General features: G+C 48.5%; 1 long non-coding RNA gene and 2 pseudogenes across 1 annotated transcript; 2 read left to right on the forward strand and 1 right to left on the reverse strand.

Moving 5' to 3' along the window:
• Positions 1-2,999: 2,999 nt before the first annotated feature.
• Positions 3,000-7,586, forward strand: LOC129397328 (uncharacterized). The gene is made up of 4 exons (XR_010109568.1): positions 3,000-3,660; positions 5,729-5,786; positions 5,880-6,112; positions 6,888-7,586. It is a non-coding gene; the product is annotated as an uncharacterized LOC129397328 (long non-coding RNA).
• A 4,190-nt stretch (positions 7,587-11,776) lies between these two features.
• LOC129397327 (putative uncharacterized protein FLJ44672) lies at positions 11,777-13,090 on the forward strand (annotated as a pseudogene).
• Positions 13,091-13,361: 271 nt separating this feature from the next.
• On the reverse strand, positions 13,362-16,221 carry LOC129397326 (protein capicua homolog; annotated as a pseudogene).
• Positions 16,222-23,492: the final 7,271 nt, after the last annotated feature.

Consider the following 23,492-nt stretch of genomic DNA (forward strand, 5'->3'; position numbering starts at 1 on the left):
TGGAGGGACACCAAAAATGCACATATTAGTAGCATCTCTAGTGCTAGAGTGGATGGGCACTTGTCAATTGTGGTTAGGAGGGAGAAGAGGTACCTACGCAGAAACACCCTAGAACTTCTCTTAAGATGCCCCAATCATCATTCACTCTGCAATAAAAATGTCAGAATATTGCTAGCTACATGCTGATAAGAAGGACAAAGGGGACATTCTTAAGAGAAACCTGGCACCATAAGTACAGATTAGGGCAGAGAAAGACATTCAAAAGAGGAAGGTGCAGTAGATACAAACGTGACCGCTGTCAGCCTGCCTGGGATGGCGGGAAGGAGGCTGGTGCCAGAGTGGATTCGGATTGATCACCACACATGTACCTCAATCAACAGTAAGGAGGTCCCACAAGCCTAAGTGGGGCAAGTTGGGGACCTAAGGCAGTAGCAGGAGAACCAAAGAAAACAGGCGGAGACTTGAGACAGAGGCAGGAATGTGAAGTCCAAAATAAAATTCCCCGCACAGGACTCTTAGGCTGTTTTCATGCACTATCAGCCCACTCCTCCCTATTTTTCTACAATAAGCTCTTTACACTGTGTTTCTTTTGAATGAAGTTGTCTTCCATCTTTGCACTGCCTCTTGGTGAAAAATCTTTCTTCCAAGTTAATAACTGGGACATCAGCTCTTCCCAGTAATAGCTCCTTTTCAGTTTTAATTTACAGAACTGATGGGGATTAATAACTGGCGCTCTGACTTTAAGTGGTGCAGGAGGCGGCCAGTAGGGGACGCCAGCCATCATACCGGGAGCAAGAGGGCCCTGCCTAGTCCCCATCTGCCTGCAGGTGGCTTGCAGCCACGACATTGCCAGCAAGAGGGCCTGGCAGTGTCACTGGCTGCCAGCAGGGGGCGAACGACGACTACACTGTGAGCAAGAGGGCCCTGCAGTGTCCTTAGCTGCCAGGAGGTGGCGTAGGGGCACCACACCATGAGCAAGAGGACCGTGCAGTGCCCTGGTTGCCAGCAGGGGGCGTGCTGCCACTACACTGTGAGCAAGAGGATCCTGTAGTGCCCCCAGCGGTCAGAAGAGGGCGTGCCCTGACTACACTGCAAGGAAGAGGGCCCGGCAGTGTCCCCAGCTGCCAGCAGGGGAGCCAGCCGCCACTACACTTGGAGCAAGAGGGCCCGGCAGTGTCCCCAGCTGCCAGCAGGCGGGTGTGCTGCCACTACAATGTGAGCAAGAGGGCCCTGCAATGTCCCTAGCTGCCAGCAGGCGGCGTACCGCCACTATACTGCAAGCAAGAGGGTCCTGCAGTTGCCCTAGTCGCCAGCAGGGGGCGCAATGGCACAGCACCGTGGGCAAGCGGGTCCTGTAGTGCCCGGGTGCAAGCAGGGGGGGGCCCGAACCGGGCTGTTCAGATTACTCAGGTTCCACCCGTCTCTGCGCCGCGCCGCCGGGGACGTGTCTCTGCGCCGGCACCGCGCCACCCCCGCGCTCCCCGCCCGGCGGCGTGCGACTGTGCGCCTGCAACACGCCCTGCCACCGTCAGCTCAGCGACGTGCGTCTCTGCGCCTGCGCCGCGCCTCACTCCCGCTCGCCCAGCGACCTCTCTCCTCCGGGGACGCGCCGGCGTGCCTCTATGCCCTGCGCCGCGTTTCCCCAACAGCGCCGCGCCGCCCCTCTCTGCGCCTGCGCGGGCCCGCCGCGCCGCCCCTCTCTGCGCCTGCGCGGGCCCGCCGCGCCGCCCCTCTCTGCGCCTGCGCGGGCCCGCCGCGCCGCCCCTCTCTGCGCCTGCGCGGGCCCGCCGCGCCGCCCCTCTCTGCGCCTGCGCGGGCCCGCCGCGCCGCCCCTCTCTGCGCCTGCGCGGGCCCGCCGCGCCGCCCCTCTCTGCGCCTGCGCGGGCCCGCCGCGCCGCCCCTCTCTGCGCCTGCCCGGGCCCGCCGCGCCGCCCCTCTCTGCGCCTGCGCGGGCCCGCCGCGCCGCCCCTCTCTGCGACTGCGCCGGCCCGCCGCGCCGCCCCTCTCTGCGCCTGCGCCGGCCCGCCGCGCCGCCCCTCTCTGCCCCTGCGCCGGCCTGCCGCGCCGCCCCTCTCTGCGCCTGCCCGGGCCCGCCGCGCCGCCCCTCTCTGCGCCTGCCCGGGCCCGCCGCGCCGCCCCTCTCTGCGCCTACGCGGGCCCGCCGCGCCACCCCTCTCTGCGCCTGCCCGGGCCCGCGGCGCCGCCCCTCTCTGCGCCTGCGCCGGCGCGCCGTGTCTTTGCGAGGGCGCATTTGCGTTCTCCTCAGCACAGACCCGGAGAGCATCGCGAGGGCGGAGCTGCGTTCTCCTCTGCACAGACTTTGGGGGTACTGCGAAGGCGGAGCAGAGTTCTTCTCAGGTCAGACGCGGGTGGGCGGAGGGCACTGCGAGGGTGGAGCTGTGTTCTGCTCAGCAGAGACCTGGGGGGCACCGTAAAGGCAGAGCAGCATTCTCAGCAGAGATGTTGGTGGCACTGCCTGGCTTTGGGAAAACTTGGGGCCGCATGGACGGCGAATAAAATCTTTCACGGTCGCAGCCCTAAATAATCAAGGTCAGAGACCAGTTAGAACGGTTCAGTGTGGAAAACGGGAAATCAAAAGCCTCTCTCAATCCTGCGCACCGAGATTCTCCCAAGGCGGGGTGCTGCATTGCTGGTTCCAACTGCAGCGTCGGAACACAAATGTAGCATTCCTAATGCACACATGACACCCAAAATTACATGAGTAATATGGTTAGGGTTAGGGTTAGGGTTCGGGTTAGGTTAGGGTTGGGGTTGGGGTTGGGGTTAGGGGTTGGGGTTGGGGTTAGGGGTTGGGGTTAGGGGTTGGGGTTGGGGTTAGGGTTAGGGCTAGGGCTAGGGGTTAGGGGTAGGGTTAGGGGTAGGGTTAGGGGTGGGGTTCGGGTTGGGGTTGGGGTTGGGGTTAGGGTTTTAGGGTTAGGGTTAGGGTTTTAAGGTTAGGGTTAGGGTTTTAGGGTTAGGGTTAGGGTGTTAGGGTTAGGGTGTTAGGGTTAGGGTTCGGGTTAGGGTTATTGGTTAGAGTTAGGGTTAGGGTTAGGGTTTGGGTTAGGGGTTAGGGGTTAGGGTTTAGGTTTAAGGTTAGGGTTATTGGTTAGGGTTAAGGCTTCGGGTTTGGGTTCTGGTTGGGGTTGGGGTTTGGGTTCGGGTTAGGGGTTAGGGTTAGGGGTTATGGTTTAGGGTTAGGGTTAGGGTTTTTGGTTAGGGTTAGGGTTCGGGTTGGGGTTGGGGTTTGGGTTAAGGGTTAGGGTTAGGGTTTGGTGTTAGCGTTAGGGGTTAGGGGTTAGGGTTAGTGTAGGGGTTAGGAGTTAGGGGTTAGGGTTAGGGTTTTGTGTTAGGTTTAGGGTTAGGGAAGGGTTAGGGTTAGGGTTAAGGTTAGGGTTAAGACGTTAGGGTTAGGGTTAGATTACAATTTCTAACCTGTTTTATTTTGTTTTTTTTCTGAGACAGGGTCTCCCTCTGTTGTCCAAGGCTGGAGTGTAGTAGTGCTATCGCAGCTGACTGCAGCCTCAACCTTCCAGGCTGAAGCGATCCTCCTACCTCAACCTCCCACGTGGCTGAGACTACAGGTGCTTGCCACTATGCCCAACTAATATTTGGAATTTTCGTATACGTGGATTCCAGAGGGGTGACAGCGAACCGTGAGTAAGCATGGATTTTGGTATATGCAGAGATGGGGTGCTGGAACTAATTCTGTATACTGAGGGACGACGACTGTATATGTTTTTACAATTACGCTGTAGGATACATTCTGTTGCATAGCCTTGAAAATAATAATTTTTAACTGAGTGGAATAATAATAATAATATTGCTAAAAGTAGCAGCTGGGCAGGTGTGGTGGCTCACACTGGTAATCGCAACACTTTGGGAGGCTGAGGCAGGAGGATGGCTTGAGGCCAAGAGTTTGCGATAGGCCTTGGAAACGCAGGGGGAGTCACCATCCCTACAGAAAAACACATGAATTAGCCTAGTGTGGTGGCATGTTCCTGTAGTCCCAGCTACTTGGGAGGCTGAGGTGGGAGGATCACTTGAGCCCAGGGAGGCTGAGACTGCAGTGAGTCATGATCAGGCCTCTGCACTCCAGCCTGGGTGACAGAGTGAGACCCTGTCTCAAAACAACAAAAAAGTAGCCGCTAACATCAACTGAACTTTTATACCAGGTGCCTATTGATACCATAGTTTAATTTCTTAGAACTGTTTCTTATTTCACTTAGCAACTCTGTCTTCAGTTACTCCCAGATTTTTACTGTGTGTGTCCAGATGACCTTTTGTTTAGATTGAATTGTCTCCCCAGAAGTAAGATTACTGTGAGTCATGGTGAATGGACATTCTCATTACCCTTGATGTAAGTTGACAGGGTTTTGAGTGCCTCCCAGCTATAATCTTAGCACTTTGGGAGGCCAAGAGAGGAGGATTGCTTGAGGCCAAGAGTTGGAGGAGGCAGTATGGCAGTATGGTGAGACCCTGTCTCCACTATTTTAAAAAATTGACAGGCTTTACCCGGGAAGGCTTATACACAATTTAAACACCCCTCATAGTATAAGAAAGTGCCCATTTCACTGCACCTTTGCCAGCACAGGGTATTATAATTTAGTAAGTCATTTTTTGTTTGATTATTTTAAATAGATAAAAGACCTCATGTTACTTTACTTGTCACATTTCAACATCTTTCCTTAGCTTATTAGCTCTATCTCTTTTCTGTCTGTAAATGGTTGTTGTTGTTGTTTTGTTCTTTGAGACAGGGTCTTGCTCTGTCACCAGGCTGGACTGTAGTGGCATAATCATGCCTCGCGGCAGGCTTGACCTCCCAGGCTCAAACTTCAGCATTCCGAGTAGCTGGGACTACAAGTGTGCACCACCACTCCTAGCTAACTTTTTTCTTTTTTTTTTGGATAGAGACAGGGTCTCACTGTGTTGTCCAGACCGGTCTCTAGCTCCTGGCCTTAAGCAATCTTCCTGCATTAGCTTCTCAAATTGCTGGAATTTCAGGCATGAGCCACCATGCCTGGCCTGGGCTAGTCCCATATTCTCTAGAGTTCTCTTTACTTTGTGCTAGCCAATCTCTCATTGTGCTGTTCACCTGTTATAATGAATAATTCTCCGTATTAAATTTTACCACTTTAAACTTTTGAGTGATTTATGCTTCCTGATTGGACTCTGACTAATATGTTAGGAAGGGTCCCAGGAGGTAAACCCACACAGATGGGATTTGGGCATAGGTTTGGTTTCCCAGGGGGCAGTGCTGAGCTCTTTGCCAGTGGGAAATGGGATGCTGGTGATTTCCAGTAGGTGACCTCACAGTGACTCAAGCTACCACTTACTGTTGATTGTGACAAAATGCCAGCTGAGGCACATGCCTTGGGAGCTAAGTGGTTGCTGCCCTTGACCACTGTGAAGACTGTTTTGGGAAGGGTCGCTTTGGATGCACTTGAGCAGGGGTCCCCAACCCCTGAGCCATGGAGTCGTAAGGAGCCACACAGCAGGAGGTGAGTGGTGTCGAGTGAGGGAGTGAGGGAAGCTTCGTCTGTATTTACAGCCACTCCCCTTTGCTCACATTCCCGCCTGAGCTCCGCCTTCTCAGATGAGCAGCAGCATTAGATTCTCATAGGAGAACGCACCCTGTTGTGAACCGTGCATGTGAGGGATCTAGGTTGCGCTGTCCTTATGAGAATCTAATACCTATTGATCTGTCACTTTCTCCCATCACGCTCAGGTGGGACCATCCAGTTTCAGGAAAACAAGCTTAACACGCCCACTGATTTGACATTATGGTGAGTTCTATAATTATTTTATTATATATTACAGTGTAATAATGGACATAAAGTGCCTAATAAATGTAAATGTGCTTACATCTTTTGGCCCAGCTCCTACCTCCCGGCAGCCTCTCCAGGCCCAGAACTTTCTCCAGTCAGTCTCTACAGACCAAGCTCATGACTCACAATGGCCTATTTAGGCCCATACCCTACATCAGGGCAGTCTCCGCAGATGAGGCTACTGCCTCACAACAGCCTCCACAGGCACAGCTCCATCGTTACAATGGCCTCTTTAGACCCAGCTCCTGCCTCCCAGCCTTCTCTCCAGGCCCTGAACTTTCTCCGTAAGTTGAGGTAGCTGGGACTGTAGGTATACATGATGATACTTGGGTAATTTTTAAATTGTTTTGTAGACATGGGGTCTCACTTTGTTGGCCAGGCTGGTTTCAAACTAATGGCCTCAAGTGACCCTTCCACCCCTGCCTCCCATCCTCGAGGTATTTGCCACCACAAGGAGCACTTGTTCAATTTTCTAAAAAAGAAATTTCTAAAGTAAGGCTGTGGGATGATGGCAGGAAGATAAAAGAAAAACAGAAGAATAAGTTAAAATGACTTATTCACACATATTCTTTTGACAGCAAGAAGAACTTTTAGTATATACATTCCTTACAAACAAACAAAAGGCAGGTAAACAATGTTGTATAGGAACTTCAACACGCACTGTACAGTATTCCCACTTAGCTGACATAAGTTATGGAAATTTCGTAGTTTACTTGAGTGTCGCTACCAGTATTTTGCTTCTCTGATGATTTTTATCAACTTCCTCATCTGTTAACTTCTCTCCAAGGTATGTCATGTCACGACATACTGCCGCTGCATGAACATGGCCAGTGTCTTCCTATTCAACATGTAGAATGCTTTCCTAATTTCTCTTTTTACTCTCTGTCTTTGTGTTCTGCATTTTCCTTACTTTTATTGTCAGAAACTCCAGAAAGTCAATCGTACTAATTTATCACGATTTGCTTTATTAATTTATACTTTGCTTATATGGAATTTTGCCCAGCAGACCTCATTACAGTTTCTAACCTGTTTTATTTATTTATTTTTTTTCTGAGACAGGGTCTCCCTCTGTTGTCCAAGGCTGGAGTGTAGTAGCGCTATCGCAGCTGACTGCAGCCTCAACCTTCCAGGCTGAAGCGATCCTCCCACCTCAACCTCCCACGTGGCTGAGACTACAGGTGCTTGCCACTATGCCCAACTAATATTTGGAATTTTCGTATACGTGGATTCCAGAGGGGTGACAGCGAAACGTGAGTAAGCATGGATTTTGGTATATGCAGAGATGGGGGGCTGGAACTGATTCTGTATACTGAGGGACGACGACTGTATATGTTTTTACAATTACGCTGTAGGATACATACTGTTGCATAGCCTTGAAAATAATAATTTTTAATTGAGTGGAATAATAATAATATTGCTAAAAGTAGCAGCTGGCCAGGTGTGGTGGCTCACACTGGTAATCGCAACACTTTGGGAGGCTGAGGCAGGAGGATGGCTTGAGGCCAAGAGTTTGCGATAGGCCTTGGAAACGCAGGGGGAGTCACCATCCCTACAGAAAAACACATGAATTAGCCTAGTGTGGTGGCATGTTCCTGTAGTCCCAGCTACTTGGGAGGCTGAGGTGGGAGGATCACTTGAGCCCAGGGAGGCTGAGACTGCAGTGAGTCATGATCAGGCCTCTGCACTCCAGCCTGGGTGACAGAGTGAGACCCTGTCTCAAAACAACAAAAAAGTAGCAGCTAACATCAACTGACCTTTTACCAGGTGCCTACTGATACCATAGTTTAATTTCTTAGAACTGTTTCTTATTTCACTTAACAACTCTGTCTTCAGTTACTCCCAGATTTTTACTGTGTGTGTCCAGATGACCTTTTGTTTAGATTGAATTGTCTCCCCAGAAGTAAGATTACTGTGAGTCATGGTGAATGGACATTCTCATTACCCTTGATGTAAATCGACAGGGTTTTGGGTGCCTCCCAGCTATAATCTTAGCACTTTGGGAGGCTAAGAGAGGAGGATTGCTTGAGGCCAAGAGTTGGAGGAGGCAGTATGGCAGTATGGTGAGACCCTGTCTCCATTATTTTAAAAAATTGACAGGCTTTACCCGGGAAGGCTTATACACAATTTAAACACCCCTCATAGTATAAGAAAGTGCCCATTTCACTGCACCTTTGCCAGCACAGGGTATTATAATTTAGTAAGTCATTTTTTGTTTGATTATTTTAAATAGACAAAAGACCTCATGTTACTCTACTTGTCACATTTCAACATCTTTCCTCAGCTTATTAGCTCTATTTCTTTTCTGTCTGTAAATGGTTGTTGTTGTTTTGTTCTTTGAGACAGGGTCTTGCTCTGTCACCAGGCTGGACTGTAGTGGCATAATCATGCCTCACTGCAGCCTTGACCTCCCAGGCTCAAACTTCAGCATTCCGAGTAGCTGGGACTACAAGTGTGCACCACCACTCCCAGCTAACTTTTTTCTTCTTTTGGATAGAGACAGGGTCTCACTGTGTTGTCCAGACCGGTCTCTAGCTCCTGGCCTTAAGCAATCCTCCTGCATTAGCTTCTCAAATGGCTGGAATTTCAGGCATGAGCCACCATGCCTGGCCTGGGCTAGTCCCATATTCTCTAGAGTTCTCTTTACTTTGTGCTAGCCAATCTCTCATTATGCTGTTCACCTGTTATAATGAATAATTCTCCATATTAAATTTTACCACTTTAAACTTTTGAGTGGTTTATGCTTCCTGATTGGACTCTGACTAATATGCTAGGAAGGGTCCCAGGAGGTAAACCCACACAGGTGGGATTTGGGCATAGGTTTGGTTTCCCAGGGGGCAGTGCTGAGCTCTTTGCCAGTGGGAAATGGGATGCTGGTGATTTCCAGTAGGTGACCTCACAGTGACTCAAGCTACCTCTTACTGTTGATTGTGATGAAATGCCAGCTGAGGCACATGCCTTGGGAGCTAAGTGGTTGCTGCCCTTGACCACTGTGAAGACTGTTTTGGGAAGGGTCGCTTTGGATGCACTTGAGCAGGGGTCCCCAACCCCTGAGCCATGGAGCCGTAGGGAGCCACACAGCAGGAGGTGAGTGGTGTCGAGTGAGGGAGTGAGGGAAGCTTCGTCTGTATTTACAGCCACTCCCCTTTGCTCACATTCCCGCCTGAGCTCCGCCTTCTCAGATGAGCAGCAGCATTAGATTCTCATAGGAGAACGCACCCTGTTGTGAACCGTGCATGTGAGGGATCTAGGTTGCGCTGTCCTTATGAGAATCTAATACCTATTGATCTGTCACTTTCTCCCATCACGCTCAGGTGGGACCATCCAGTTTCAGGAAAACAAGCTTAACACGCCCACTGATTTGACATTATGGTGAGTTCTATAATTATTTTATTATGTATTGGATGTATAATAAATATATATAATTATATATATTAATATGTTAAATATATTAATATATTAAATATATTATTATATATTGTAATAATGGAAATAAAGTCCCTAATAAATGTAAATGTGCTTAAATCTTTTGGCCCAGCTCCTACCTCCCGGCAGCCTCTCCAGGCCCAGAACTTTCTCCAGTCAGCCTCTACAGACCAAGCTCATGACTCACAATGGCCTATTTAGGCCCATACCCTACGTCACGGCAGTCTCCGCAGATGAGGCTACTGCCTCACAACAGCCTCCACAGGCACAGCTCCATTGGATATTGGATATATCCAATATCCACAGCCCACAGCTTCCTCAAGCCAAGCTCCCCAGGCCCAGGTCAGGCCTCACGGTGGCCTCTCCAGGATGAGCTCCTGCCCTCCGATGGCACCTGCAGGCCCCAAATGGTCTCCGGTCGGTGGGCTCCTCCACGCCAAGCTTGGGCCTCCCGGCGACCTCTGCAGGCCCAGGTTGTCCTGAAGTTGGCATCTCCCGGCCGTGCCTCCCAGCAAGTAAGCAAGCTCTTTTGGCTCAACTCCGGCCCAGCTCCCAACCGCCTTTGTGGGCCCCGAACTTTCTCCAGCCAAGTTCTTCGGGCCTAATTCCTGCCGCCCGGTGGCCTGTACGGGCCCAGCAATGGTTGGAGAACAGCCTATGCAGGTCCCCGCTCTTGCCTCCCAGGGGCCTCTCCAGGCCCAGCTCTTGACCCCACGGCGGCCTCTCAGGGCCAACTCCCTGCCTGCTTCCCAGCAGCCCGCGTGCGGCCCAGCTCCTCCCTCACGGTGGCCTGTTGATGCCCATGCCTCTGGCACCCTGCCCAGAGGCATGAGCCCCTGCCTCACACCGGCCCCTCCCACGCTGAGAGAGGTCAGCGTGAGCCCTTGCCTCACACTGGCCCCTCCCACACTGAGAGAGGTCAGAGTGAGCCCCATGCCTCACTCCGGCCCCTCCCACGCTGAGAGAGGTCAGCGTGAGCCCCTTGCCTCACACCGGCCCCTCCCACGCTGAGAGAGGTCAGAGTGAGCCCCATGCCTCACACCGGCCCCTCCCATGCTGAGAGAGGTCAGAGTGAGCCCTTGCCTCACACCGGCCCCTCCCACGCTGAGAGAGGTCAGAGTGAGCCCTTGCCTCACACCGGCCCCTCCCACGCTGAGAGAGGTCAGCATTAGCCCCTTGCCTCACACCGGCCCCTCCCACGCTGAGAGAGGTCGTGAGCCCTTGCCTCACACCGGCCCCTCCCATGCTGAGAGAGGTCAGAGTGAGCCCCTTGCCTCACACCGGCCCCTCCCACGCTGAGAGACGTCAGCCTGAGCCCTTGCCTCACACCGGCCCCTCCCACGCTGAGAGAGGTCAGCGTGAGCCCTTGCCTCACACCGGCCCCTCCCACGCTGAGAGAAGTCAGAGTGAGCCCCATGCCTCACACCGGCCCCTCCCACGCTGAGAGAGGTCAGCGTGAGCCCTTGCCTCACACCGGCCCCTCCCACGCTGAGAGAGGTCAGCGTGAGCCCTTGCCTCACACCGGCCCCTCCCACGCCGAGAGAGGTCAGAGTGAGCCCCATGCCTCACACCGGACCCTCCCACGCTGAGAGAGGTCAGAGTGAGCCCCATGCCTCACACCGCCCCCTCCCATGGTGAGAGAGGTCAGCGTGAGCCCTTGCCTCACACCGGCCCCTCCCACGCTGAGAGAGGTCAGAGTGAGCCCCATGCCTCACACCGGCCCCTCCCACGCTGAGAGAGGTCAGCGTGAGCCCTTGCCTCACACCGGCCCCTCCCACGCTGAGAGAGGTCAGCGTGAGCCCCTTGCCTCACACCGTCCCCTCCCTTGCTGACAGAGGTCAGCCTGAGCCCCTTGCCTCACACCGGCCCCTCCCTCGCTGACAGAGGTCAGCCTGAGCCCCTTGCCTCACACCGGCCCCTCCCTCGCTGACAGAGGTCAGCCTGAGCCCCTTGCCTCACACCGGCCCCTCCCACGCTGAGAGAGGTCGTGAGCCCTTGCCTCACACCGGCCCCTCCCATGCTGAGAGAGGTCAGCGTGAGCCCTTGCCTCACACCGGCCCCTCCCACGCTGAGAGAAGTCAGAGTGAGCCCCATGCCTCACACCGTCCCCTCCCACGCTGAGAGAGGTCAGCGTGAGCCCTTGCCTCACACCGGCCCCTCCCACGCTGAGAGAGGTCAGCGTGAGCCCTTGCCTCACACCGGCCCCTCCCATGCTGAGAGAGGTCAGCGTGAGCCCTTGCCTCACACCGGCCCCTCCCACGCTGAGAGAGGTCAGCGTGAGCCCCTTGCCTCACACCGGCCCCTCCCATGCTGAGAGAGGTCAGCGTGAGCCCTTGCCTCACACCGGCCCCTCCCACGCTGAGAGAGGTCAGCGTGAGCCCCTTGCCTCACACCGGCCCCTCCCACGCTGAGAGAGGTCAGCGTGAGCCCTTGCCTCACACCGGCCCCTCCCACGCTGAGAGAGGTCAGCGTGAGCCCCTTGCCTCACACCGGCCCCTCCCATGTTGAGAGAGGTCAGTGTGAGCCCTTGCCTCACACCGGCCCCTCCCACGCTGAGAGAGGTCAGCGTGAGCCCCTGCCTCAACAGGCCACCGTGAGGGAGGAGCAGGGTCGCACGTGGGCTTCTGGGAGGCAGGCAGGGACTTGGGCCTGGGAGGTCGCGGTGGGGCGAGAGCTGGGCCTGGAGACACCCCTCTGAGGCAACAGCGGGGCCTACAGACTCTGTTCTCCAGCCGGAGCTGGGACTGTTCAGGTACTGGGAGGCGGGATGTGGGTCTGAAGAGCTTGGTTGCCGAAACTTCGGTGTCTACAAACGCAGGCGGGAACTGAGCCAAAAAAGCTTGTTTCCTGGGAGGTGGGAGATGCAGCCAAGAGAAACAGCTGTGCCTGCAGAGGCCGCCATGTGGGAGGCTGAGGCCGGGCCTCCTCAAATCGGCCTCTCCAGAGCCACTTGCAGCCTCCCGGCGTCCTCTCCGGGCCCAGCTCTTCCTCCCGGCTGTGTCTCCAGGCCTGACTCTGGCCTCCCAACAACGTCTTTGGACTCAGTTCCTGCCCAGCTCCCAGCGGCCCTGGTAGGCCCACCACTTCCCGAAGCCAAGCTCCCCAGGCCCAGCTCAGGCCTCACGGTGGCCTCTCCAGGCTCAGCTCCTGCCCTCCGATGGCAAGGTCGGTGGGCCCAGCTTGGGCCTCCCGGCGGCCTCTGCAGGCCCAAATCGTCCTGAAGTCGGCCTCTCCAGGCCCAGCTCCGGCCTCCCGGCGGCCTCTGCAGGCCCAAGTCGTCGTCAAGTCGGCCTGGAATTGGGCCTGGAAGAGCAGCAAGTCGGCCTTCCCGGGCCCAGCTCCGTCCTCTCGGCGGCCTCTCCAGGTGCAAAACTTCCTCGAGTCAGCCTCTCCAGGCCCAGCTCCTCCTGCCTCCCAGTGGCCTCTTTCAGCCCAGACCAGCTCATGGCTCTTGGCGGCCTTCCCAGGCCCCGCTTTTGACTTTTGGTGGCCTCTTCAGGCCCAGAACTTGACCTCCAGTGGGCCTTTGCAGGCCCGGCCTCCTGCCTCTCGAAGGCCTGCATGGGCCTGGACTCACAGCGGACTCACAGCGGACTCTCCATGCCCAGCTAGCCCTTGCCTCATTGCGGCCTCCCGAGTCCAAAGCTCCTGCCTCTCGGCCGCTTCGGCAGGCCCAGCTCCCGCCTGCCAGCGGCCTCTTTAGGCCCAGCTCATTCCTCACAACGGCCTTCCCAGGCCCCGTTTTTCCCTTCCGGCAGCCTCTTGGCCTCTAATTTGTTTATCTTTTGTGTATAAATCCCAAAATATTGAATTTTGGAATATTTCCACCATTATGTAAATATTTTGGTAGGTGATTTATTTGGGGTGAGTTTCTGCACCAAGCCCGAATTTTTAATTTTATTTTACTGATTATTTGGTGTTAAACAGGTTTAATGACGGTCATGGCAACTTTTTGGCACAATGAAAAATATCGCCCATGATCAACGTGTTCTGTTCTGGGGAAGGGGGCAAAGGCAGGGTGAATCACTTTCTTAAAAAGTATAGCTGAAGTTGGGAGTGCAGAGGGAATGTGGAGAAAACCCTCCCGCTGCCTGTGTCGAAGTGCAGGAGCCCCCACCCCCATACTCACCTGAGTCCAGCCCCCCTCTGCCCCCCGGGTGGCTCAGCCCAGCTCCTGCCTAGGAGAGCCTTAGTGTTGGGAGGGACCCTGATGACTGAGGAGCCTGGTAGCTCCAGGTCGCCCACACTTTCAGGTCTCTTGCCCCAGAAGGTGGCAGGATCCATTGGGAGGAAACAGGTCGCCTTGGAAGGCGTCCGTGGGTCCCCATCCCCAGGGGTAGGGGCCATAGGGGGCCCGCTCTGCTGCCTTGACCATACTCCTGGGCTTTGAAGGATCCTGGGCCCAGTAAGAAGGAGGTGGGTGCCAAGGTTGAGGAGGAAGCATCCGAGTATGTGTAGGGGGAGGACAGGGTGGGACCATAGACTTTGCCAAAAGCTGCAGGTGGAGCGGGGGACCCTGGGGGCTCAGGATCCAGCAAGGGGCGGCAGGAGTAAAGGAGGAAGGAATGACAGGTGCAAGTACCTTCCCACCAAAGCCCTTGTTGCCCTCTGGCTCCTCCCCAGAGTTGTCCCCACTCTCAAGTCAGTCACCCACTCCTTGAACTTGAGATCAGTGTCAGTGGTGCTAAAGCCATCATCAGCCATGACATCATCACCCCCTCCTCCTCATGGATGACCGTGTGCTCCTCGTCACTCGCCATGTCCTCACTGGCCATCTGCTGGGAATGAGCATCTCAAGTGGGCAGCAGCAGGGCTGCCCACTGGTCACCTCCCTCACCAGGGGCTGCAAAGTGGCCTGGAGCTCCATACTGAGTAGAAGGCTTTGGGCCAGAGTATGATGCAGTGCCACACACCACCTGTGTCAGTTCCTGTAGTGCCTGACGGTCTATTTCCCTGCCGTCCAGGCTGTGTACCCCCCTGTGGGAGAAGGCTTGGGCCAGGCTGAGCCAGGTTCCCTGACTGTGTGCAGCCGTTCTGCCCCACAGAAGCTGCTCCTTGGTATCCGAGCTCTGGAGTGTTTAGGTTGCAACTGACAGGAGTTCAGAGGACACCCCAGGGGCAGTGGCAGTGCCCGTCTCTGATATGCTCCGCTCCCACGAGCCCTTGTTACACTCCTGCTAGCCCCTGGCTTGTGGGCTTGGCCTCTGAGCTGGACTTCTTTCGGTCCTTGTTGCAAGTGGGCCACCTTCACCTGGAAGGCCAGGTCGTGGTATTTCTGCGTCTCATTGGGCCCCAGGGTGTACCACCGCTCACTCAGCATCTGGCTGACGGTCCGGATATCCTGGTTGGAGTGACCCTGGTGCGCCCTGCCAGGGCCTGGTGCCGCTTGCTGAAGATCATGACCGCCACTCATGGGCCACCGGATGTGGTCCTTGTCCCATTTGTTGGGGCTGCGTCCATCCTTCTCAGAAGATGAGTCCTGTTCCTTGCGCAGGGCACTGAGGGACTGGGCCTGACATCATCTGAGTGGTAGAGGCAACTGGGTGTCAGGAGACATGATGGAGAGGAAAGCATCATCATGGTCATTCTCTGTCTCACTGTCCAGCAGGGACTCCCCTGAGGGGCCCAGGGCTCCTCCTCCATGGTGGGAGGTGAGCTTTTACCAGGTTCCACCACCCCCAAAGTGTGTGGGGTTGCGGGCCCTGGGCTTTCAGGGCAGGTGGCTCCAGGGGGCCGCCCAGGGTCAACACTCCCTGTCCCACCTGGTGGATGCTCATGAGCAACAGCTGCCAACTTGGCAGGTTGTTTTCTCTGGTTGGAGGCCACTGAGTGACTGGCAGGTTGCTGGGCCTCGTGTGGCTGCAGGGAGGGGTGAGGAAGGGGATGGAGTACCAGGGGAACAGGGCCACAGAGTGACCTTCCACATTCCTCCACACGAACATGCTGACGCCACGGGAGGCCTCACTGAACGCAGGCCTGGGGGCCGAGTACTTGGTCCGGGCGGGGGGTTCCTGGCAGGGGCTCACACCTCGCCCCCTCCTCAGCCAAGGTGGCTTGGGCCCAGAGAAGGGGGGGTTGGAGAGGAGCAGAAGGCCAGGCCTCAAGTTTTGTTTTTTTTGTTTGTTTTTTTGTTTTTGAAATGTAGTTTGACTCTTGTCACCCAGGCTGGAGTGCAGTGGCACGATCTCAGTGGCCTTCATACCTGGCTAATTTTTTGTATTTTTACTGGAGGTGGGGTTTTGCCATGTTGGCCAGGCTGGTCTTGACCTCCCGACCTCAGGTGATCCACCCACCTCAGCCTCCCAAAATGGGATTACAGGCATGAGCCACTGCTCCCAACTTCATTCATTTTTACTTGAAAAACTCTGTTAAGTATTTTTTTAAGGTAGACCTAGTGGTCCTGAATGCCCTCAGCTTTGTTTGTCGAGGAAGCACGTTATTTGTTTTTTCTTTCTGAAGGACAGCTTTGTCAGACATAGTATTAGTTGCTGGCAGTTTTTTTTCTTTCAGCACTTTGAATGTAGTATTTGATTCTGTCCTGACCTGCAAAGTTTCTTTAACTTTTGACTATTTGATTATATTGTGACTTGGTGAGTATCTATTTGGTTTGAACCTCTTTAGGAATCTTTAAGCTTCATGGATTTAGATGTCTAAATCTTTCCCATGATTTAGGCAGTTTTCAGCCATTCTTTAAATAAACTTTCTTCTCCTTTCTCTACTTTCCTTCCCAAACTCCCATAAACTGACAATGGTTTGCCTAATGGTGTCTTGTTGGCTTTCTTTTCTCTGTCTTTTTTTCCTTTTCTTTTCTTTTTTTTTGAGACAGAGTCATGCTCTGTCACCCAGGCTGGAGTGCAATGTGTGGTCTAGGCTCACTAGGGTTAGGGTTAGGGTCAGGGTCAGGGTCAGGGTCAGGGTGAGGGTGACGGTGAGGGTGAGGGTGAGGGTGAGGGTGAGGGTGAGGGTGAGGGTCAGGGTCAAGGGTCAGGGTCAAGGGTCAGGGTCAGGGTCAGGGTCAGGGTCAGGGTCAGGGTCAAGGGTCAGGGTCAGGGTCAGGGTTAAGGGTCAGGGTCAGGGTCAGGGTCAGGGTCAGGGTTAAGGGTCAGGGTCAGGGTCAGGGTCAGGGTCAGGGTCAGGGTTAGGGTTGTTAGGGTCAGGGTCAGGGTCAGGGTCAGGGTCAGGGTCAGGGTTAGAGGGTCAGGGTCAGGGTCGGGGTCAGGGTCGGGGTCGGGGTCGGGGTCGGGGTCGGGGTCGGGGTCAGGGGTCAGGGTCGGGGTCGGCGTCGGGTCAGGGTCAGGGTCAGGGTCAGGGTCAGGGTCAGGGTCAGGGTTAGGGTTAGGGTTGTTAGGGTTAGGGTTAGGGTTAGGGTTACCACAATCAAACTATTAGTAATTGACACATCTCTAACCTCATATAGTTACCCATCCTCTGTGTGTGTGTGGTAAGAGAACTTGACTGGGCCCAGTGGCTCATGCTTGTAATCCTAGCACTTAGGGAAGCCGAGGTGGGCAGATCACCTGAGGTCAGGAGTTCAACACCAGCCTGGTCAACATGGTGAAACGTGGTCTATACTAAAAATACAAAAGTTAGCTGGGCATGGTGGCACACACTTGTAATCCCAGCTACTTAGGAGGCTGAGGCAGGAGAATTGCTTGAAACTGGGAGGTGGAAGTTGCAGTGAGCCAAGATCATGCTACTGCACTCCAGCCTGCGCGACAGAGCAAGAGTCTGTCTCAAAAAAAAAAAAAAAGCACTTAAGATCTACTCTCAGCAATATTCAGCTGTACAATATCTTGCTGCTGACTATAGTCACCAGAACTTATTCTTCGGATAACTGAAAATTTGTACCATCTTAACAACATATCTCCATTTCTTTCATCCCTCGACCTCTGCTAACTACCTCTCTACTCTGTTCTGTGAGTTCAACTTTTAGATTCCTCTTACATGTGCAATCATGCAGTATTTGCTTTCTGTGTCTGTCTTATTTCACTTAGTGTAATGGACATGGCATTATTCTAATTTCATAAAGACAGGATTTCTTGATTTTTTTAAAGCTGCATAATGTTCCAATGTACATATATATTAGATTTTCTTTATCCATTCATCTATCTCCATACATGTAAGTTGTTTCCCTATTGTGGCTATTGTGAATCATGCTGCAATGAACATGGGAGTTCATTGGAGTCCAGATGTCTCTTTGAAATAGTGATTTTATTGCCCCTGGATATACACCCAGAACTGGGATTGCTGGATCATGTGGATAGTTACATTTTAAATTTTTTGAGCAACCTCCATACTGTTTTTCATAATGGCTGTATCAATTTACATTCCTACCAACGGGTATAAGTGTTCCCCTTTCTCCACATCTTCACCAACACTAGCTATCTTTTAACTTTTGATAATAGACATCCTAACAGATGAGAGTCAATATCTCATTGTAGTTTTGATTTGCATTTTCCTGATCATTACTGATAATGAGTGCCTTTTCATATACCTGTTGTCTATGTCTTCTTTGGAAAAAAATGTCTATTCAGGTATTTTGCCCCTCTTAAAATTGGATTATTTGTTGTTGTTTTTTGTTTTGTTTGTTTTTGCTGTTGAGTTGTATAAGTTTCTTACGTAGTTTGATATTAACTCCTTATTGGTTATATGGTTTGGAAATACTTTCTCTTGTTGTGATTTTTGTACATGATGTAAGATAAGAGCCCAATTTCATTTTGCTTTGCATGTAGATATCCATTTCTTTAACACCACTTATTGAAGAGATTACTTTTTCCCATTGCATATTCTTGTCACTTTTTTTATTGATTACTTGACTTTATATGTGTGGGCTTATTTCTGTGCTTTCTATTATGCTCCATTGGTCCATGTTTCTGCTTTTATGCAAGTACCATGATGTTGTGATTACTACAGCATTGTAATATAATTTGAAATCGGGAAGTATGATGCCATCAGTTTTTTTCTTCTTGTTCAAAATTGCTTTAGCTATTTGGAATCTTTTGTAGTTCTCTACGAATTTTTGTCTTAGAGACAAAGATTTGAGGATCTTAGAGGAAAAGCTTTTAACTTTTTACCATTGAGTGTGATGTTAACTTTGGGCTTGTACAGGGGTTCGCTTTTACCCACATCCTCCCAATACTTGTTAAAAGTTTTAAGACTGTTACTGTATTAAGGAGCATTTCTTCTATTCCTAATTTGTTTGGAGTTTTTATCATGAAAGGATGTTAAATATTGTCAAATGCCTTTTCTACATTTTTTGACGTGATCATAAGATTTTAAGCCTTCATTCTGTTAATGTAATGTATCACATTTATAAATTTTCATATGTTGAACCACCTTTATGTCCCAGGGATAAATTCCACTTGGTCATAATATATGATCCTTTTACACTGTTATTGAAATCAGCTTGCTAGTATTTTGTTGAGGATTTGCATCTATATTCATCAGTCATATTGGCCTGCAATTTTCTTTCCTTGTAGTCTCCTTTTCTGGCTTGGAATCAGGCTGAATTTTTTTTTTTTACTTTTTCTTTTTTTTTTTTTTTTTTTTTGAGACGGAGTCTTGCTCTGTCGCCCAGGCTAGAGTGCAGTGGCATGATCTCGGCTCACTGCAAGCTCCGCCTCCCAGGTTCACGCCGTTCTCCAGCCTCACCCTCCCAAGTAGCTGGGAGTACAGGCGCCCACCACCATGCCCAGCTAATTTTTTGTACTTTTCATAGATCCGGGGTTTCACTGTGTTAGCCAGGATGGTCTCGATCTCCTGGCCTCGTTATCCGCCTGCCTCGGCCTCTCAAAGTGCTGGATTACAGGCGTGAGCCACCACGCCCAGCCCAGGCTGATCTCAAAAAATGAGTTTGAAAGTGTTTCTTCCTCTTCAGTTTTTGGAGGAGTTTGATAAGGATTGGTTTGAATTCTTTAAATGTTTGGTGGAATTTAGCAGTGAATCCATAAGGCCCTGGACTTTTCTTTGGTGGGAGATTTTTGGTTAATTATTCAATCTCATTACTCATAATTCACCTGTTTAGATTTTTTTATTTCTTGTTGATTCCATCTTGGTAGGCTGTATGTTTGTAGGAATTTATCCATTTCTTTAATGCTATTCAATTTCTTGGAGTATAATTGTTCATAGCAGTCTCGTATGATCCTTTGTATTTCTGTGGTTTCAGTTGTAATGTCTGTTTCTGATTTTATTTATTTGGGTCTTCTGTTTTTCTTATCTAAATGGTTGTTAATTTTATCTTTTCAAAAAATTAATTTTCAGTTTCATTGATCTTTTTATTTTTTTCTTCATTGTAATTATTTTTGCTCTGATCTTTATTAGTTCCTTCTTTCTATTAACTTGGAGCTTAGTTTGTTCTTTTTCAAGTTCCTTGAGGTATAAAGATAGATTTCTTATTTGAGTTTTTTTATTTCTGAATTTTTTTTACTTTTTAGGTATTCAGTACTATAAACTTTCCTCTTAGAACTGCTATTGCTGAATCCCATAAGTTGTGGTATGTTGTGTTTCCATTTTCATTTATCTCAGATTTTTTATTTCATTTTGATTTCTTCTTTGACCTACTGGTTTTTAAGGAGTGTGTTGTTTTAATTGCCATGTTTGTGAATTTTCCAAGTTTTCTCCTGTCAGTGATTTCTAGTTTCATACCATTGTGGTTAGAAAAGATGCTGGATATGACTTCAAACTTCCTAATTTGTTAATGCTTGTTTTGTGGACTAACATATTATCTATCCTGGGGAATGTTCTGTGTGCTCTTGAGAAGGTGTATTCTGCTGCTGTTGAATGAAATGTTTTGTATATGACTGTTAGGTCAATTTCCTCTAAAGTATCATTTAAGTTCAATGTTTCTTAATTGATTTTCTGTCTATATGATCTATCCATTGTTGGAAGTGGGATATTGAAGTCCTTTACTATTATTGTTTTGCTGTCTCTTTCTCCCCTCAGATTTATTAATATTTGCTATACATTTGGGTTCTCTCATATTGAGTACATATATTTATAATTATTATATCCTCTTGATTAATTGCTATATATTTATATAATGACTTTTTGTCTCTTTTTACCATTTTTTGCTTAAAGTATATTTTGTCTTACGTAAGTCTAGCTTCCTGTGCTCTTTTCTGGTTTGCATTTGCATGAAATGTGTTTTTTGTTCTTTCAGTTTTAATATATCTGTGTCCTCAAAGTGGAAGTGAGACTCTTGTACGCAGCACACTATTGGATATATATTTTTTTTAATCTGTTAAGACATTCTATGTCTTTTTGTTGTAGAATGTAATTCACTTACATTTAAAGTAATTATTAATAGGTAAGGACTTACTATTGCCATTTAAAAAATTCCTTCCTAGCTGTTTCGTAGATCTTTTGTTCCTTTCTCTCTTGCTATCTTCCATTGTGATTTGATGATTTTTCTGTAGTGGTATGCTTTGATTGCTTTCTCTTTACCTTTTGTGTATTTACTATAGGTTTTTGCTATGTGTTTAAGTAAGGCTTACAAAAACCAGCTTATAGTTACAACAATTCATTTTAAGCTGATAAAAACTTTATTTTAATTCCATACAAAAATCCTACACGTCTTCCCACCCCAACATTTATGTTTTTAATTTCACAATTTACATCTTTTTATATTTATAATATTTAAAAATAATTCTAAATTCAGAATACAGAATACACACTAGTACTGTAATGATAATATGTAAATCACTTATAACTCTAAGCACTAAAAGATAAATGTTATTAAAAATAACTATAGCATCAGTAATTTGTTAATGGATATGCAATATGTGAATAAATTCTTATTTTTAATCTAATCCATTAGGCAAAATTAATTACATTTCTAGTAGGAACTTAGCCATGTAATACATTTCTACAGTTCTTTGCATAGCTGTAAAATGATGTTGTCTATTACCTGAGGAGACCACGGTGAGGAATGATGACAAAGTTAAAGATATTTCCTTATATCTTGAATCAGATCTTCAGTTTAGATTAAGAATTGCTCTGAGACATTAATATTAAAAAGTGTGTATCTCAAAGGAAGTATTTGCTTTTCATTATTCTTTCTGTCCTTCATTAGAAAGGCCAGAATTATATTTTCTTCAGCTGAACATATATGACAGGAATTTTCTTTCTTGCACCAAGGATTGATGGTGAGATAGCTAGTTTATTTAGAAAAATAAAACACTGACTACATCACAAAATACTGTCTGCAAATTGAAATATAATTTATGTGCTCTTTATTCTCTTTTAAATTTTCAGATTTCAGCCTGCACATTAGAATTGTTAGTTACTAAAATTATTAGTTATTACAATTTAAGTATTATATGAATATCCATGTTTACATTATTATTAGTATTTTGTTTTCCCCAGGAAATAAAGCAGTGGCACATTGTACAATTGATGATGCCTTCAAATTGATAAAATATGATGACTATTTTAAGGACGCTTAACATAATTTTTATGATGTCCTCCCCCATCCCTCACGCATTAAATGTGTTGTTTTGTCGTTGTTGAACTGGGTTGATTACATTTTTGACATCCCTTCTCGTTAGCTTCAATGTCTCACCAGCTATATTTACAAATGTTGTTTAAGTCTTCCTTTATTCTGCAGAGATGAATGTTTGTTTCAGTGTGGATCAAAAAGCAAGGGGAACAGGGTAAATACTATTGGCTTTACTTTTAAGATATCACCTGCAGCTTTTCATCTTCTAATACGCTGTTTGGCGTGTTCATTATATTTGTCTCCGAATAATAAATTACATGAAAGCACTGTGTTTTGAAATATGCCTTTCTTTTGTATTTTTCTAAAGGAGGTGTAGACTCAGAAGAAAATACCAGATTATTGGAAAGTTTTGCAGTTTAAAGTAAGATTTCAGGGGAAAAATAAAGAAATTTGAGCCTTGGTGATTGCAATCTTAAATATTCTGGTTTTAGCTTCTTTGGTGTAGTCTGTAAATTGATTTAGGATATATATAGGGAAAAAAATTTGGCCAAAGTCTGCGATATGTTCAATTAACAGTTTTATTGTGTTCTTAGAAAATAAAATTGAACAAATTATTCGCTTAACTTATTTTAAAGTTAAAACTTTTACATTGTTTCACATTCTCTCTTAATTGAGAGAAATGCTAAATGTTAAACATGGAGAAGGTTGTCTAAATGGTTAGTTCACAGCTTGGAAATTTTCCATCTGCTACTTCAGTCATTTGTAGTCACATTCAAATATAGTAGAATGCCTGTAAAGAAGGAAAATGTCATTGAATCTTTGTTATAAAGCAGAAGTATTTCAAAAATTGCTGATTGGCTACCGGAGACAGAAAAAAAAAAGCACTGCATAGAAAACCTTTTCACCTGGAAAGTATATCTAACACAGACACTTCCATAAAATCATACTAAACATAGTTCTTTCAGCTTGTGAGTATAACTCCAATTTATTGTACTAAGTGAAATAGAAGAAATGTATGACATTCCCCAAAAGCTATAGATATTTAAACATTTTAAATTTTCTAAAGAGATTGTTTAAGCTTCAAATACGCTTTTACATTTTTATATTAAATATATTTCTTAACTCAAAAAGTCACAGGGAAAACATGCGTTGTTAGCTACAGATAGATATAAAGTACAATGATTCATATTAGTCAAGCAATTCATTCAGTAATCATATGTCTAAAGTTGGTAATAATTTATCAAAGACTAGAGATGTTAAAATGTTGTTTTTATTTGCTTAATTATCAGTGTGGGAATGGCTGTAGGGAGGGAAGTCTAGTATAAAACAAGTTGGAAAATCTATTTTACCAGAGAGAATATATTAATGTAGCCTGAAGTTTGTCATATTTGTTACAGTGAAGTTACAGAGCGAGGAGTTAGATCACTGAGTCCATTTGGAGCCTGAGACATCTACTTATGAAATCTTCCACATGACAGATGTGCAGGTAGTTTGGTTGCCCTGTGGCTCAGAGATGTGGAAGAAGATCAGATCAAACCAGACTAATCTCTGCTTCTTAGTGAGTGCAAACTTCAGTCATATGCATTTCATCTTTTCAATTTTTGTTTCATCTGCAAAGATTTTAATGTTCTTTGTTTAAAGAGACTTAAATCTATCATTGCTACCAACTTTAGCCTTATTCTAAGCAATTATAGGCCAACAAAACCCTATAAGCTTTGTAATAAGTTGAATATTTGCCCCACTCCACAATTCATATCTTGAAACCTTAATCCCCATTGAGATGGTATTTGGAAGTGGGGCCTTTG

This window comes from Pan paniscus, chromosome 13 (assembly GCF_029289425.2).
Source record: "Pan paniscus chromosome 13, NHGRI_mPanPan1-v2.0_pri, whole genome shotgun sequence".
NCBI lineage: Eukaryota > Metazoa > Chordata > Mammalia > Primates > Hominidae > Pan > Pan paniscus.